At 39.7% G+C, this 19,609-nt stretch overlaps 1 protein-coding gene across 1 annotated transcript in view; it reads right to left on the bottom strand.

The window, feature by feature from the left end:
• 5-HT2B (5-hydroxytryptamine receptor 2B) overlaps positions 1–11,344 on the bottom strand; it is a 162,496-nt gene extending 151,152 nt beyond the window's left edge. Inside the window, exon 1 of the mRNA XM_033484739.2 lies at positions 11,092–11,344. The gene's annotated coding sequence lies outside the window, so the exon portion shown is untranslated. The remainder of the gene's footprint in view (positions 1–11,091) is intronic.
• Positions 11,345–19,609: the final 8,265 nt, after the last annotated feature.

Genomic DNA, 19,609 nt, shown 5'->3' with positions numbered 1-19,609 from the left:
ATGGCAATCGTCGACAGATGATTGCATCGTCGAACGCGATCGCAAGACTTGTATAATATCTAATAAACAATAAGAAGAGGTAAAATAAAAATGTTAGCTTTAACAAGAAATTCAGAAAAGGTCTTCCATTGACGTTTCACCATTTTTACTCGAAAATTGTTGAAAGGACTCTTTCTAAAGAGTCGGAGAAACGTGTAAATAAATTTAGTCTTGCCATATCTGTAAAAAGCAATGCTATTATGCAATTTATAGCTAAACTCGCTTTGTAGACTCTAAAAATTTAATTTCCGTGTAAATGCATAAAATTCAAAGGTCGAGTTATAAGACTCGTGAGAATTGAAAGGAGAGTGTGTTCGGATGCTGGATCTAATTATGTTCAACGTAAAAATAAGTAGAAATGTTTTCAGCGAAAGAGCCAATTGCATCGACGTCGCGAGTAAATGTCAGATTGCTATAGTGACACGACGAACGGCGCCGGCGTTAGCCGTTCAATTAATGGAAGATGACACGCGAGAAATAAAGTTCTAATCTCGTTTCTCAGCCAAGGGAATCTTCTAACGAAGTTATGTTGATTATAATTATGAGCCGTGCACACTTCGCCGAGAAAAATGTAGTGGCAGTTAATTATCGCGAGATAGAATATTGCGACGACGACGACGACGACGACGACGTTCGGGTAACGTGTCGTTTACTCTCATTTAGTTCACACTATTATTTTACAGATAAATTGCAATTAAACACGACAGTAAAATATTAAGCTACTTTGCTCGGCCTCGCTTCGAGAGTTACATATTAATTTCGCTGATAAAATAAGATAACTGATCCGCACAGTTACTGATAACCACCACAAGATCAAACTAATTTAATTGATCAAACTAGAAACTGAAAAATGAAAATTAACCCCTTAACGCGCAGAAACGTATTAACACGGGCGTGCAAAACCGGCCAAAATGTGCAGACCCGTATATATACGGTCGGCGTGGCAACTTATGTCGCTAAAATGTTCAGATTCGAATATATCCGGGCAGTAAAAATAACTTAATAAAAACCAAGGAAAACATTCAATTTATTGATATTCATCGTGTAATTCTGTATTGTAAGCTGTAAAGTTTGTTTATTTGGGATTATAAAATATGGCCTTTTAGGGTGACGCTTATAAGCATCTCTGACCTGGTAATTGTTTCTATCTATCTATATCCATTATTGCGTATCTAATTAGCGTTGGCACTTTTGTGAGTTTTGTTATGACTAATTTATTTATTACTCTCCAGTTATCTCCGATCTCTTTCTACTTTTTGCTTATTCAGGAATAAAATATGCACTTTTAGGATGGCACTTATGAACATTTAGTGTATTATTCGTGAGCAAGTCGTGAAGTAAAGTAGACGTTATCAAAGTGAATTTCTTCAAAGACAATTGCTTTTTATTTTTTACAAATATTATTAGTGTCAACATATAAAAACGTTTTTGTTTTATGGTGTATTTTTATAGAGAGTAAATTGGATTTTTAGTGTATAAAAGGTATGTTTTCTAATGTTGAAATAAGGAATGTTGGGCTATGTGCTGCACCTTGTTTTGAAATTTACCATACAAAAGAAAATTTTGAATAGTTTTAGTTTATTATATATTTTTCAGCTAATAAATATTATTATTATATTATTACAAATTTAGGTAAAATTAAATATTTTTCAGTTTTTTTTTTCGTCTCCTCCTTCCCCTTCAAAATAGTAACTGGTAATTGAAAAACAGTACGATGGGTACAAAATTCGATCTGCAATGCGATTCAATATTCACTATAATTATTTATCCACTATTTTTATTGAATTTTTAGTAATTTTTGCATTTCTTTTACATATTTATTGAAATTAAGGTCCAAATATGTATTTTCTTAGATAAAAAAAATTGATTTTTTTTGGTCGGTTTTTTTTTTAAATTGTGCATTAAGGGGTTAAACAATGGGAGCAGAGTTTGATTAACTCAAACGTGTCACGGCGAAAATGAATTTCTACGCTTGAAAAATTAGCGACATCGTGGCATTTTACGTGATAATTCCATTAAATTGTCCAATTAATTACTGTCGATACAATAATATTTTGTTGTCGCAGTCGTGACAACAAAATTCGGTATACCGGAACAAGACGGTGTAACATAATAGATCGAGCAACTTCGATCGCAGAACACCGGCGCGCCGGTACAAACGCAACGGTGCGCCGAGAGCGAGCATCTTTTTTCCCTCGAATTTTCCCGCAATCAGTTTTCTTCAAAGCGAGTTTCCATCAATACCGGCGAAGAGTACGAGGAAATCAATATCGGTCCGCAGCTGAACGAAATGCTTTCGGCGACGGAAGTTTAGGGTCCATCAATACGCTTCACAAATATTAGTCGGCCGCGACGATATCAACAAGCTCCTCGTCTCTCGGTTCCCGGAACGAGAAACCCTGGATCAAAACCGTGGAGAAGGTTATTCTTCATTGCCACGCGCAGAACCCGCCGCATCATGCACACCCCCGCACTTATACACAGCTCCGCCGCCGGGCCTGCAACGAAATCCGCCGCCAGAGAAATGCGCCGAAACGTGGTTGAAATTCTTCCGCAGCATCGAATTCGATCACTTTGATATCTCGGGACGTCTCCCTTTTATTCTGCCGGCTCTACCTCGAAATACAAATTCACAACAAAAATTCCTCGACATTTAATGCATCGTAATAACCGTAATAACGATTTCACCGAACGTATCACGCAAATTAATAATGTAATTGGTAATATAAAATATAATATAATATATAATAATATATAATATAAAATATATATAACATAATATATAATACTATATGTAATATAAAATATATAAGAATGTATATAATATATATGTAATAATATATGTAATATAAAATATATAATAACAATATATATAACATAATATATAATAATATAATAATATAGTATATAACATATAATAATTAATAATTAAGAACGATCTTAATTTTTAAATTCAGCAATGAGCTTTTGAAAAACAGTCATCCGACTTTTTGGACACCTTGCACAATGCAAATTGAACAATTCAAAATTAAACCACAATCCGTACGGATACGTAGAATATAATAACAATAAAAAATAAATAAAATAAATAAATAAAACAACTTCAGAATGAGCGAATGTTTGTTTTGTCATTCTTTTATGCAAAATAAAACTCTCGTAATACTGTTATTACCTGTATGAAAACAATAATTGCTGGTTAAAATAACGCGATAAAAATAACTCATTTATCGCGGCTAATGCTGCAATAAGTGCATGATCGATTATAACGCGATGGAAGACTTTTGACATCAAAGTAAGTTTACCTTGCCGTCGAAGTCCGAAGAAATAAACCGCGTTGGATACGGAATAACTTGATCGCTTTCCCGAGTAAAGCCAGGCAAATGTGAAGGGTATCGTTCGCAGCGGTATTTCAGCGATTGCTATATCCAGAATCTAACGACTTAGGGTAAATAACCCTCTTCGCGACCACGCAACACAATTCCGTTACAACGATCATCGTTTATTCAAATTAAATTCTACCTTCTGATTGCGATTTCAGCTTCTGTTTTCTTATTTCGTGCAAACTGCAAATGTAACACGAATTTTGATAACGAAGCAGCACGATTTTTTTAGAAATGCAACACGTCGAGTGCTGCGTCAGTCGTGCGTGTATGGGTGACACTAATTTTTTAACTGGGTTTTGAAATTCGTACTTATTGTAATATATCGAACAAACCAGGGTTTTTTGGTGAATCATTGCCAAACTAGGGCTAACTTTCTAATTTCGGTTTCACTTTGACATTGCATGAATTATTGGAAATGATTTTGTGTTAATGTACCGTGACAAATTTATCTCGGGATGTTTTTCTCATAAAGCAATATGTGTCGTCTGTAAAATATATGCGTTCCAAAATTCTAAATGATCGACTGTTTTTTTTCGGATTTCAATTGGCAATCGAATTCTCGTTTATTAATCACGATCGTACAATTGGAAGCACTTTCTATTTTCGTTCTCTGACCTCAATAACGTTCGTAATCGTCTGTGAAGAAACGTAATCTAAAACTTTTCCGTGAATTGAGAGGTTTCACCAAATAAGAGTACCAACCCCAGCAACAAGTGAATTAAAAAATAAAAGATTCCGTGCTTGAACGTACGTTTTTTAATAACGTGAATGGAGCAACTGGTCGGTAATAAGAAAATGGGCCGTGAATAGGTATATTTACCTTGCTCCCGGTCCCTATTATTCAGCGGAAGCGTCAGTAAAGTGGAGTTTCTACAAAAAACACCGTTTTCCGTTTTCGTGAAAACGTCCTAGCATAACCACAGTGTATTTTTATTCATGCAGAATGCGTCGCCATTTCATCGTTATTTCTCACAGTTATTTCTCCCTAATTCGCGCTCAGATTGCGCAGAAAAATGGACAATTTGGGAAGAGGAGGTACGATTATTCGAGCCTCGCACCTCGTTTTTATAATCGTTGGCAATCGGTAACTATAAAAACGAGTCGCGAGCCTCGAATAATCGTACATCTCACGTTTAAGATCTTTCTGATAGAATTTATTGGAAATAAGGTAAATACAGTAAATTCGCCCTAACTTTTCTTCAGCTCGTAAACGAAAGTGGACAATTTGGGAAGAGGAGGTACGATTATTCGAGCCTCGCACCTCGTTTTTATAATCGTTGGCAGTCGGTAATTATAAAAATGAGTCGCGAGCCTCGAATAATCGTACATCTCCCGTTTAAGATCTTTCTGATAGAATTTATTAGAAATATGGTAAATAAAGTAAATTAGCCCTAACTTTTCTTCAGTTCGTAAACGAAAGTGGACAATTTGGGAAGAGGAGGTACGATTATTCGAGCCTCGCACCTCGTTTTTATAATCGTTGGCAATCGGTAACTATAAAAACGAGTCGCGAGCCTCGAATAATCGTACATCTCCCATTTAAGATCTTTCTGATAGAATTTATTAGAAATATGGTAAATACAGTAAATTAGCCCTAACTTTTCTTCAGCTCGTAAACGAAAATGGACAATTTGGGAAGAGGAGGCACGATTATTCGAGCCTTGCACCTCGTTTTTATAATCGTTGGCAATCGGTAACTATAAAAACGAGTCGCGAGCCTCGAATAATCGTATCTCCTCTTCTGAAATTGTCCATTTTCATTTACAATCTGCTGGAAAATTACGGCGAATTTACTGTATTTACCATATTTCCAATAAATTCTATCGGGCAGATCTTAAACGGGAGATACGCGTTGATTAGCACTAATCTGTGTCTTGTATCAGTTTGACACAGTTTTCGCGGATACTCAAGAAATAATCTGTTCTATGTATCGTCTTCTTAGTTCTGAACAACGTAGATAATTTCTGATGTAACTTGCGTCGCCTCGTCTTAGGTTCTCAATCTTGAAAAAATAATTTAAAGGGTTAATTATTTATCGTTCCGTCTTACTGACGTTTTATATCATTACGTGAATTTGATATCGAAGGAGAATAATACTTCGATGGTTTTCTTTTATGTCAGTCTTTTTTCACTCCCACTGACCAATTATACATATACTTGGCACAGAAACGGCTATATTCGATTAATTTTCTTCATTGAAAACGGATCCCGGAGGGAAAGGTTAAACCGCGAAACGGTAAATCGAACGCCAACATGGCTGATCCGGGTCGTTGCGTTTCAGTTATTGCGTTTGAATCCTAAACCGTGCGTGATCACGCGTGTCCATTAACGAAAACCTAAAGTTTTCGTCGTCACTCGACCTGCACACGGTCACGCATTCCATTTATCCGGTGACACGTTTGAATTTTTAATCAATAACGGCGCGGCTTTTCGAGTCTCAGACTTTTCGACTGCAAAATGATGATTAAATGATTGAGATTGACGTATCGACAGGCGAGATCTATCGACGGTCCTGTTAATTAAATCGAATAGAGGAAAATACATGGATCTCGAACTTTTATTCTTATTGCGGGACAAGCAATGTAATTATTCTTCGTGGACGTATTTAATAATAAAAGTAAACGAACATGTTGTACGAACGCAATCGATCATAATCGAAAGATTATAGATGTTTCTTTTTAATAAAATAAAATATAATAAACGTAACTCAACATCTACTATATCAAAATAACGTAAACGTTTAAGTAAACATTTACTGGTGTTCAAGTTCATTTTTTCCAGCTTTACAAAAATATTAAATCCTTTGCGTTTAATATGACTACACGCGCGAGTGCGAAAAATATTAAAATCGAATTGTTGTTTAGAAAGTTACGAACTTCGGTTTTCTAGGTAATCGCAGAAAAATTCGTTTCGGGACGAAAACGAAAATCTGTCACGCGGCGGATTTTTATTCCAAATTTCCAAGCGATTCCAAAGTTTCGACCGACAGTTCAAACATACATCTCATGAAGGTTTAATCTTGTTTAATCTGTCTGTCCTTCATTTTTAGAGCGATATTAAATTCGGTATTAAAAAAATGAAAGCTCGTGAACTTTTGCCTCCATTATTAAAACGCTGGCACGGGTTACTAAATATATTAGGCGTCGAAATTAAATCGGTACTTTAATCATTAGGTCGACGACGAAATAATTTTAAACTTCAATGTACTTAACTGCTATTTTATGATTTTGAAGCACCGATTTAAAACCTTATGAACACCGCTGCGAGCCTTCGTGCAGTTTCCCACTTTGTCAAGTGTGCTTCTTTGCATACCAAACTGAGAGAAAAATCTCTTTCACTGATTCGAAAATTCTACGCGGAAAAGTAAACACAAAATGTTGCCATTCTTCAACAATGCTTTCTTGCATCGGAATCCAGCATTCATTTATGAAACAGCTTGACAAAAGAAATGACAACTGTTTCTTCTCGCGTTTCAATTATAGAAAAATGCTTTCAGATCGATAACGAGGGAATTGTATGTCATTTCATGCGATTTGTGCATCAGCTGGAACATCTTTCCTCATTTATTGATTACACCTTGTCCAATCAGATTATCGCCAATTTCTCTCGTTTCCACTTAATTTGACTAATACACGGGAAATTGGAAAGAATCATGAAACGACGATTGGAAATTGAAGATCAATATTGAAATATTGAAAAATCTTTTTTGGATAGAAAAAAATTAAAAAAAATTAAATTAATTAAAAATTGGAAGATTTATGACTTTTCCGTAAATGAACAGAATTTACTCTGGCAAAAGGGTGCCGAATTGATTTCAGTACCTAATGTAACTGTTATAATTTTGTTTCAGATCTAAAAAGCTGATAATTATTTATATAAATTAAAAGATTATTCTAACTTAATTTCGATTCTCTCCGTGAATTTTCTTGTATTACTATCCTAATGCATAATATAAGTAAGTTTAATAACTGAAACAATTCTCCTATCAACAGTGAGCGTTTTCTAAGCAAAATTAGTATGGCTGTGAATGTATAAACATTTTATTTACTAAAAGCCTATTAATAGAAGTTCGATAATTTTCCTTTAATCGCTAATTTCGAAAGAAGTTGTTACATTCTATTAATCGAAATAATTTGTTTAGTTACGTACGAAAATATGAGAAATTGCCGTTTTAAACAATATTTTAAAAACCATATTTCTCAACCGTTTATCTTCGATTTAAAAAAAGAAAAACATTACTTCACAGCGATTTCATATTTTTAAAAGCGCGCGGAAAATTCTTAAAAATCCCCTGTTACCAACGCAAGCGTTCGATTTGGACAGCTCGACATCAATTCGATGACAGAATGAGCAGTGCGTCGCATAATCAAGCGGCGTGCCGGACACGGTGCGGGTCCGAAAAAAATGGCGCAGCCATAATCGACGTTACGCCGGTCGAACACGAAGCGAAAAATCAGTGCCGCGCGAATCCTTGGTCCGAAAAAAATCCTGTCACTCGGTCGCGTGTCGAAAAACACGGGAAGCTCGACTCTCGCCGAGGATAATCGTTTCGCTCCCTTCCGGAATGGCGTGTGTCGAGGCAATTTTCCCGCGCGGCTCTCTCTCTCCCGCTGCAGATGAAAACAAACGAGTCCAATTCATTATCGCCTCGGCCAGGAAACGAGGAGCCACTCAGCCGGGATTAATTTATTACCGTGCGATCCGGAATTTGAATATTCACGAGACGCTGCGACGAAAAATGCGCGGCTCGAGGCCGGAAATCTACGCGGGCGCCAACGTTGATCGCGAAAAAATTGAATCGTGGCAGCCAGCGACGATTGTTCAACGATACCAAACGAGCCGCGAGAATCCTCCATTTTAGGCGAATTTGGCCGCGTTCGGTCGCCATCGATGGCGAGGGAAAAATTGAAAAAAGATTGGAGAGTAACGGTGCAATTTCTCTTTTTTCTTCTCTTTTTTTAGTGAATTTTCTTGATAAGAGCGAAGAAAGTCGTTTGACATTGTTCGAATGAAAATTGAACACGGTTCAGTATTTATGGCATTGTTCAATGACGGAAACGAACTACGAAATCCTTCGTTTTGTGGGGAATTTTTATTACGTTCGTTCGTTTATCGATTACAAGCGAGAGATTTTAAAAACAGTGACGATTAGCGGTGCACTTTCTGTTTATCTAGTGAATTTTGATAGTAGGAGCAATGAAATGTGTAAGTCGATATTGTTTGAAGTTGTTTTAATGTTAATTATGCACATGTACAACGTTTGTAATCTGGCGAAATTTGATGACGTCAATGACAAATTAAAACATTTGAGAAAGAACGGAAAATAATGTTGCAGTTTCTATTTATTCTGTCAATTCGATTGATAAGAGCGCAGTAAAAATGTCGACGTTGCTTGAAGTTGTTTCGATGAAAATTGAACACGCGTCGACCTATTTAAGATCGCGTAGAATTTTCCGTTTCGGCGGAAATATTCGGCGGCAAGTTAAAAATTGGGAAAGCTACAAAGAATAATGGTGCAATTTCTGCTTATTCGTAGAGCGTTGCTAATAGAAACGGAGAGATTTGTAAGTCAATGTTGTTTGAAGTTGTTTCGCCTACATGACTTCGAACTTCGCGGGCCCGTGCGAAGCTTGTTATTTTTAAATTATACGCGCGTCGCGTTCTCTGACAGGAAAATTGCGACGAAAACGCAGGAAATGTGGGATTGTATAAAATGTCCACACTGTTCGTTTATTTATTCGCCACGTAAATTATAGAAAGTAAGAGTTGAACAGAGTTTATGAATCCAATAAGAATCGAAATTGGGCGGAGCTCGTTGTAGAAATATTTTTGTTTCCGCGCGAATGAACGAAATATGAGCGAGTCGCACGAATCGTTAATCGTGCTAAAGCTTTTCGTTTCGAATATGTAGAATCTTATTGTGATTTGTATTAATTTTCCTGCATACTTTGAGCGTGTATGTGAGTCATTGCGTACGACTGTTTTATTTAAGAAATACAAATAATGAAATAATAAATGTAAATAAAATGCAAATAAAAAGAAACGCAAATGAAAATCGGCGATCGAATCGCGATCGAATCGAAGATCGGCGATTTTAAATAAATATTACATGGTACGGTAGAAATAATCTCATGTACGGAGAATTATTACAAGACAAACTAAATGTGTGCGTTACTGGATCTGGAATCCTTTATTTGAGCATCGATTTATTAATGCTTGTCTAGTTACACAGATCGTATAATTGAACGTGACATAGGACACAATTCGACTGATTACGTTGGCCTCAAACATCAATTAGAATTAGCAGATCGAGTTGATCGACCAGAGAATATCTCTGACACTTTTAGTTAACTCCAACTCATCTTATTACTGATATTCACGATTAATTTGACAAATCTTCGCTGCCTCTGCAGCATTTAAGACATCTTATTATCATCGCAATTGTATCAAATACTTTCGTATGCTCGTCTAAAAGGATCGTTAAAGTATTTGTTTAAAAGGTTAAATTCCGACTGGTTAAATTTTCATTCCGAAGTATTTAAGACGTCATATTGGTATCATATCGATACAGAAAATACTTTCATATAATTATCTAATACGTTCAAGTATATCTTCGAAAGGAATTACGACTGGTCAGAGCTTCGTTTTGAAGTATTTAAGACATCCGATTAGTGTCATAATCGTCGTAAATATTTTCATACGTTCACTCAGAGTTTGTTGGCTAAAACATATGTTTGGATGGCATCGTGTCTGGTCGGCTAAGTAAACCGCACACCATGCAATAAGAATTATTATACCGTCAGAAATAATACATTTAATAACGAATGAAGTTATCGAGGCAATTCTAATTTCGAAAACCTTAGAAAAAGGTAGTGCAAAGTACTCTACACACGCGCAAAGACTGGCAATTGTATTACCAGCGATGACCAGCAAATGTTACACATGTATCGATTATCACAATTTTACACAATGGAAAAACTGATTGAAACTTCGTCTCCAACGATTTCGGTATTTCCAAACGAACGTAAAAGAAGATCTGCGATTCGACACGTCATTCTTCCGCGCACGGTTTAACGAAGGCCAGAAACTTATTAAGGCCCGGAATTCATAAGAGCCCGTTCAGCTTGAATAATTAGCAAAAGTGGCCCCGAAATATAATTCACCAGGGTCGCCTGTAGCTTCGACTAAACCAATAACCGCGTTCCTAAAAGAATCAATCGTCACTCGCGGAGGGTGGTGAATCGCGGTTTCCCTCGGCCACCTTTCGCCCCACAGCCCCGCCGAATCCCAGGAATCCTCGGGCAATTATCCCGGGACGAAAACGCTCGAACCTCTCCAACCAGCCGCAACCATGAATTCCTCGTGTCAATTCGAAGGAACCCCTCCGCCGTGATGATTCGTTAGAAGGGAGGATCGCGCGGGAAAGCATCGACGAGAAAGCAAAGGGTGCGATGGACGAGCTAATCGGGGAGCGCTCCAAGATCTACATCGAGGCATTCCCCGGCTCTTCGAACACAACATTCCGCATCACTGCATCTCCGTTTTTTTTTTCTGAACCGTGAGAACTGCACAGGAGGACAACGCACCAAAAAAAAAAAAACAGCGAGGAGAACGATGGCGGCAAACGGGCGGAACAGAGGCATAGATAGCGTCTCGATCAGGCGATTACACTTTCTCCGGTGATCTTCGAGCAATTGCCCCCACCCCCTCACCAGCACAGACTCAACTTCCGGCGTTGGGACGCGGAGCACGTGTCGCGCGACTGGTCCGACTCGCTTCCGGCTCGGGGTCCGCTCTTCCGTGGCCGGCGCATTTGCCCTTCGGCGAGCAAAGGGTGGCACGCGGGCACGGGAGGGTGTTGCGCGTGATCTTCGCGAGGAGGCGAGAGGAGCCACGCGACGGCCGACGATCTACTGAGGCGACGTTATCGCGGACTACTAGCCCACTGCCCCTCATATCTCGCGGCTGCACCCCTTCCTCCACCCTGCCTACTCTCCTACGTTCCCTTCCACCGATGCCGGCATCATCCACCCGTGCGACGGCCAACCCCGGCGTCTACCTTCCTGGATCCGCGCGCGTTCACGCGGCCGCCGATGCGGCCCGACCGGCGCAAGCGCGGCCCAGAGTCGGACGGCCCACCGTCGCGTTGTGGACGACCGCGGACACCTGTTCGTTGCAGATGTCACGAAACAACGGTGTCGATTGGCACAGTCGCGGACACGATATCTCGAGCTCGTGGAAATCGGCATACGTAGGTACGTGTCGCGCAATTTTCTGCAGGCCCTAAACTTCGACGTGTTGGAACCGGTTGGCTGTGGCGCCTTTTTTCAGAGCGCGCAATGTCTCCCTAATTGACGCCGAAATTGTGCACAAAAATGGACAATTTGGGAAGAGGAGATACGATTATTCGAGCCTTGTTGAGAATCGATAACCATAAAAAACGAGCCACAAGGCTCGAACAATCGTATCTCCTCTTCCAAAATTGTCCATTTTTGTGGACAATCTGAGCGTCAATTAGAGAGACATTATTGTATATTTGTCGCGAGAATCAAGCGACGACGAGTATACTCGTCACAGAGTAAGTGTCGCTGTTAAGATATTGGATCAAGAAGACGGTTTTGTTTTATGAAATTTACGATTTTATTACTAATATTGACTTATTCACTAAACGTTAACATGTACTATATATGTATATGTAATAAACGAAAAATGCAGAGGAGGGAATTAAATACTTATAAAAGTTAAAAATTCAAATTGCTGCTGTAGAGTGGTATTCGGCAAAGCAAGAAACGATACATAATGGCACTTTGCACGTCGAATATCGTGAATTATTCATCTAATTATTCATATTTTTTATTTGTTTGTTTTATTCTGGCCTGGTCTCAAGATATTCTAAACATGTTGATATTTGAGAATATCTTTTTGTTTGAACTAAAATTACAATTTAAATAGCCAATGGTCACTATTTTTTTACGCACGAATATACTCGTTAAACACAGCTAACTGGTTAATTAACCCCGGAAAATTCGGTCTTTCTCGACCTTATTTTTATAGTTCGAACGCTGTAAATATAGGCCGATAATTTTGAGACGAAAGTTAATCCTTTCAATCAGTTCTATATCAGATTGTAAAAGATATCGTCTAATAACAAATGCAAAGTAATAATATGACAATAATTGAATTTTACTATGTTTTAATCGACATGAAGAGTAGATTGAACAAATTGAATTAAATATATGACATCTGCACTAGTTTAAAGACGAGGTAACTTAAAAAAAGTTAACTATTTCAGAGGATCGTGTAACTTTCTAACGTCATACAGTAGCAGTTCAAAATTTAATTTCCAGAATTTATTCGTCGCCCATTTCCTAAAAGCTTTCCCCCGAACAGGCCAGAGAGCCGCTGTAATTATAATGAAGTTCCAGCGGACGCACAAGACCCTATTTCTTTAATTAGAAAATGTGCACGCGCGCGAGCAAATTTCTTCATAGAAATGAAATTTAAACGGCACACATTGCCGTCCGGTAGAACAACTCTGTCCATTGTTAGCCAGCCGGAGCGAGACATCAAGGTGCGGTTTCTACTAAAACATCCCTGTTTTCCGAGCGAAAATTAAACTTGATACGCATCGATTGGAATTACAGGGCATTACGCGAAAACGGTAGATAACGTTAATTGGATCCCGGCCAGTAAATGAGTCGATTCATCATTGTAAATTCGTGTTCGTCGCGTTAGGGAGCCTTGTCCCGCGAGCTTGGACAGCACGCGAAACAGCCGGCACAGCCGAATAATTAAGATTAAAAGCGCCGACGTCGGGGCATTTCGCTAATTTTTACCCACGCAAATCGATCGATCCTCGTTCTGACGTCACCTAACGAACGAGTGACGTACAATCCGTACACGTTATCCGAGCTCCTAAACCATTCTTAGCCTTCGGAGGCGTTTCAATCGCTCAAGAAACGTCCTACTTCAGGACAGACGTAACCGATTCGATTTTACAGAGACTTCTAAAACGGTCCGGGCACAATTAACGAATAACGGCTTCGTTAATAAACTGTTAAAAGCGGAGCACGCGTCACTCGGCCCATCTGTAATTGAAACCACCACCTTGAATTCTTTTTAAACTCTTTCGTCCACTGAAATATAATCTGCCGCAAATTTTTCAAACACCTTCTCGCGTCGAAATAATTTGGCGCCTTTTTCTCAATAGAAAATTCCTTTCAATAAATGAAGGAAAACATTTCTATTGAAATTTTTAGGAAAACATTTTTCTCTTCAGGTTTGAAGAAAAACATTTTAGAGATTTTAAGGAAAACATCTTTCTATACAGATTTGAAGGAAAACATTTTTATATTGAGATTTTAAGGAAAACGTTACTATATTGAAATTTTAAGGAAAAACTTCTTCTATTAAGATTTTACGAAGAACCTTTTCCCGTTGTAATTTTAATAACATTTTTCTATTCAGATTTCAAGAAAAAACACTTTCATATTGAAATTTTAAGAAAAGACTCCTCCGATTAAGATTTTGGGAAGAACATTTTTCTACTGGCATTTTACGAAAAACATTTTTCCATCGAAATCAGGAAAAAGTTATTTAACATATATTGACATTTTAAAAGGAACATTTTAAGAATACCATTTCTCTATCGAGCTAAGAAAAACATATTTCTATAAAAATTTCAATAAAATTGCATTTTTCTTAACGGTACAATCACTGATTTTTCTACGCTAAACGAAAAAAAGGAAGCAAAAAATTGTTTGCAGAATCCAGGAAACGAAATTAGCCTGCAGATGTTTACGCGCTTGCGCTTCTCGACAACAAACTAAATGTTTGAAAGAAATTAGTTTTCCGAAAAATATGTGTCGCCGGAACTGCGCAAACACGCGCAATCCGAAAATAATAAAGCCGAGAGAATTGAAATTACGTTTCGCCGATAAATTGAACGATTTTTATTAATAGAATCGTTTCGCTCTGTCGTCCAGGTGACAGGCGAATTACATCGGGCTCGCCGATATCGCGAAATTTATTGTGAAAAATAAAAGCGTGAAAAATGTTTTCGAAGTAACGCCGATAATTGTGTTACAAGTCGTTGCCGAATTCGTTACACGGGATGGTATCCGGCTGCGCGTTTCGTCGCGCCAGAATCATATTCTTTTATTGGCCGATTCTACATACTATATGTATAATACATATATAGACCCAGGCTGTACATACGTAGGTACATATATGAGAATGATCCGCGGACTAAATTTTCACGCCCGCACCACTAATACGCGGACAGCTATCGGGATCCAAATCCGTGCGATCCGAAATTGCCGACGCATCCGTTTCCATCACGGCGACACGGGAACTACGTTATTCGTTACAGTTAATCGTCCCGACAATTTCGAAATCTAATTTGGCCGTCCTTGTCAATTCCGGAAGATCGCGTTACACTATCGGCAGCCATATTGTTGTTATTTGACCAAACAAATTTGCGGCAAACAAGAATATTCGGCTAATAATATAATGCTAATTTACGAAATTGAACGGAGTTTAGATGGGAGTACAATCGGGAGGGGGGCGATTTTGCATAGAAAAGTAAGGCATCAACAAGAAAAAATCAATGAAATAGATTTCTTGAAATCGAGCAACTTTTGTATTTAACATACTTCTCGAAAATGTGTTGTTTTTTAAATGTTTTAAACTTCCATTATAGGCCCCGATAAAAAAGTTAAAAACGAGAGATTTTTATTTCTTCGTCATTCCAAGTAATAGCAAAATTAAAAAGCAGCATTTCAGTCATCGATTAGTAGTCTAGTCCCTCCATCATCTAAAAAAACAGTTAATCGTCCCGACAATTTCGAAACCTAATTTGGCCGTCCTTGTCAATTCCGGAAGATCGCGTTACACTATCGGCAGCCATATTGTTGTTATTTGACCAAACAAATTTGCGGCAAACAAGAATATTCGGCTAATAATATAATGCTAATTTACGAAATTGAACGGAGTTTAGATGGGAGTACAATCGGGAGGGGGGCGATTTTGCATAGAAAAGTAAGGCATCAACAAGAAAAAATCAATGAAATAGATTTCTTGAAATCGAGCAACTTTTGTATTTAACATTCTTCTCGAAAATGTGTTGTTTTTAAAATTTTTTAAACTTCCATTATAGGCTCACATAAAAAAATTGAAAACGGGAGATTTTTATTTCTTTTCTAATTCCAAGTAATAGCAAAATTAAAAAGCAGCATTTCAGACATCGATTAGTAGACTAGTCCCTCCATCATCTACAAAAATTCAAGTCATTTAGTTCAGTTTTAAAATAGTTATTGCATTTTAAACGGTGCACGAACCCTTTTATGGGTCACAGTATGTTGCAGAAAAAATTCGCGCATGTTTGTTTATCAATCTGCGATCATTATCGAGACGCAACGAGCTGTCCGGTGAAGCCAACGCATCCGGTGAGCACGATAACGAAAGAAATCATAAATCAATAGGTTAAACGCGTTCGATTAGGTTTCCGCACCACCTACAACCCGCTCGATGCCGTCGCTAGTTGCAACGGTTCCAAGAATCTGCCAAGCATTCACGGCAATATTGACGTATGCGTTCCGCAGTACACGTGCACGGTTTCGCGGAAAATCGAGCTATATTCGGAAGCTATGCAACAATGAAGCGTGCAACGACCACGTTCGAGCCCCTGCCGCGTGACACGCTCGCTACGCAATTCCGTTTCTTTTTAAGTTCCGCGAACGATTTTCGCGAACGGCGAAAGCGTGGGAAAGTAGTTTAACGAGCGGATCCCGGAAGAAAGTACTATCCCGGCCGCCGAGTCACGTCGATAAATATTTCCCGACAATTACCGGACTTCGTATCGCGGTATTATTTACTTATAGCACCGTGAAGAAGAAAAAAACGCCGATAGAGAAGTTCAACGGGGCTCTCGTTTCGTTTCGAACCCGATAAAACCTTCGGCGGAGCAAATGAAATTACAGTTCCCGCGAATTAGTTCCCGCGAATCTATTTTTCCGAGATCTTGAGGGATCGCGTGCCTCCGAGAAGCACAAATTATTAACTCTGTTCCGAAGCGCGCGACTTCCCAATACTGTTCCAATTAAAGAACGTACTGGGCAGATGAACGAAAAAAGCGTAAAAAGTCTCAAAGGACGAATCGGATTGCGATTCCAGCGAATTCGGTTCTGATAATCTATTTTTCCGGGATCCCGAGGGATGCTTCGGAAATATACAGCTTGCCAAAAAATGCACAGGTATAAATAACCCGCCGATACCGTGCGCACAGGGTGATAACATAATTATGGAACATCCTGTGTTTAGTTAATTTAGCGTACCCGTGACATGCACGTGACGATTCGAGACGCTTTCCTCCCTCGTGAATTTCGACGTGTGCAAAAGAGTCGGTCGCACGCAAATCGCGATAAGTATGCGAGAATGTCTGCGATGCAGTCCGCGGACCGTGCAGGATGCACGGCGCACGAAGAAGCACCGGGTCGAAAGGGGGCAGCTAAAAGATTCATCGTCCCACGGCGAACACGGGGTAAAAAGTGTCGGTACGAAGAGGAAAACAGGATGACACAACGAGTGAAAAGCGAGCGACGGTTTAACGGCGTTTAAGCTGGCGCCGTAACCGCACCGATCCACCGGCATTATGCAAATTCCGTCCTCGAAAGTGCGGAACGCCCGCGTCGAGCCTCATCGATGTTCGAACGTGTGAATAACGCTTCTCTTCCCTCAGTCGGGTGACACAGCATCCGATCTACGAACGATAAGATTAAATTCGGCTGCGAGCCGCGAGCGGATCGATCGACACTTATTAACGGCGTTTGATTAAATTCGCGCGGGGCCACGCTGCGAACGCCGCTGCACTCACGGATGCGAATTCTAGGCGTTTATATGATTTTATATTAATCTATATTTAAATTTTGCTACGGACTTATTTAATTTTATGCAAATTTATATATAAATTTTAGCGATTAACAGAAGAAATCGTTTTCTATTTAACTCTTGTATCCAGCGATGAATGCAGACAATTTGTATTTTGCATAAATATCCGCAGTTTCGCGATTAACAATGGCATTACCAGTGACGTTGACATCAACCATGCATGAAATCGTCGAGAAGTACGACGCACCATAGGGTAATGGGGCAATTCTTACGGGGCAGAGTTGGGTAAAAACTAATTTGATTAGCGATCGACAATTATCTCGTTAGTTGTTACAACTAATTCGAAACAATTGGGCAAAAAGTAATCTAATCGATGATTAACGATTGCGATTCGTTAGTTTGTGTAAATTATTATAGATTAGTTATAATAACTGACGAGTTATAATCGTTAATTGCAGCGCCTTTGCTTTGTTTTCGAGGCAAATTAACTCGACATTCATCGAATGAAGCATATTAATTTTTTTCTATTAAAAAATAAACAAAATAGAAGTTCAAACAAATTCCATATGTTTCAATCAATAAATATAAAGTGTTAGGGATTCCCCATCTGGGCTTCACGGCGGGGGCCAGGCACATGGGTCCTTGATGGCTAGGGTGTGGGCCTGTCATCCCGGTGGCGGAAACGTTAGTTTTCGACATGGCAAAACTCATGGGCCCCGTCGACCGTTTTTTGGTGGTCCTCGGTAAAGGACTTATGCTTGATTTACGACCAGGCCGCTAGCGGGGTTGGGACTTGGACCACTCGGCGTAATTGCTTCCAGATGGGGTAGATTTCCAAATTTTCCCTTGAGGAGGAATCTCATCTGGGGGCGTTCGCAGTACCCTTTCCAAAGGTCCCAACCATCTTCATTGTAACCAATTAGCGTTCGGTTTTGAGCCTGTCGTGATTGGGCAGTTTTTCCTCGCCGCCCACCCTTAAGTAAAGGTAGGGATAACCGAGGTGACCTCATGGATGTCACACGGTTATTCGACAGTCCTCATCTGTCCATTAGACCTGATTTGTCTTCAGTCCTCATCTGTCCATTAGACCTGATTCGTATTTAGACCTGATTTGTATTTAGTCCTGATCCATCCTGAGCCGTCAGTGGATACAGAGGTCTCCCGGGAAGCTAATTGTTGGAGCACCTGGTTAGCAAAAATAGAGTTTTTAGTCGGCACACTAACGTGCAAATTTCTCAAAGCTCGAACGATCGCAAGATCGACCGCGAGCAATAACATAAAGTAAACGATGCCTTAAAACAAACCAACGCCGATTGGTCGTCCCACAGTAACCGGCTCCGCTGCCCTCGTTGTTACAAACGAGCCTGCATTGTTACAGAAAAGTTGAAATTACCCGTTTGCCCAGAAAATAATTGAAAGCATTACGAACTCGTCTTACTTTCCGCGATAACTGACCATCGAAACTTATTTCTTCTCCGCAAAGTTTCGGAATACCCGCTCGCCCGAATGCAATCACGGCGGAGTTTATTCGTTCGACAGTGGTTGCAGACTGATTCCGCGCTTTGCGTGGGCGTAAAAAAAGGAACTTGAATAGAATGAAAGCACCCGCTGGACGGCGGGGCGCGGGGCGGCGCGATGCGGCGGGAACGAAATTATCTTTGCCGAAGAGAAAATGAAGTTCGAGGGTCGCCGCGGAACGATAAGGGAAAAATGTAAATACGGTTATCCGCGTTTGAAACGTCTTGTTTGCCGAGGACTGGAGATGATAAAATGTGATACAACGGGGTGAGACGGGGTGTTCCGTTAATTCACCGAAAGAGGACGGAGAGAGAGGGATGGCGCGCGAGGGGGTGAGATGGGAAATGGAAGCGCGCAATGCAGGAAGTTGCACAAGGTCGACAAAGAGGTCGGACGGGGTTCGAATCGCGCCTGGTTTTATATTCTGTGAAACTCTTCATATCCGTTATATTCTCGCGCCCTTACCGACCATAGTAATTCCTGCAGCCCTTTAAAACTTGCCGCGCGGGAAACGTGGCTCGAATGGGAAGGAGGAAAAGTTAGCCGAGGTCTCGCTTGCCCGATTCTCCAGCTGTATAACGAACAATTTCGTCGTCCCTTTATTTCAGCCTCGCGTGGAACTCCAGGACTTTCAGCGTTCGAACCCTCACGCTCTGGGCCACCGCTCGGGCCCCCTGGGACCCATGAAAGAAGTTGCGCTTTCGTTCCGGTTTAACTTTCCTCGAATTCTTTAATGGCTAAAGTAAATCGTCCCATTTATTTGTTGTACATTCCCAAACAGA

Source organism: Megalopta genalis, chromosome 12 (assembly GCF_051020955.1).
Source record: "Megalopta genalis isolate 19385.01 chromosome 12, iyMegGena1_principal, whole genome shotgun sequence".
NCBI classification, from domain to species: domain Eukaryota; kingdom Metazoa; phylum Arthropoda; class Insecta; order Hymenoptera; family Halictidae; genus Megalopta; species Megalopta genalis.
This window is presented reverse-complemented; position numbering and strand designations above follow the sequence as displayed.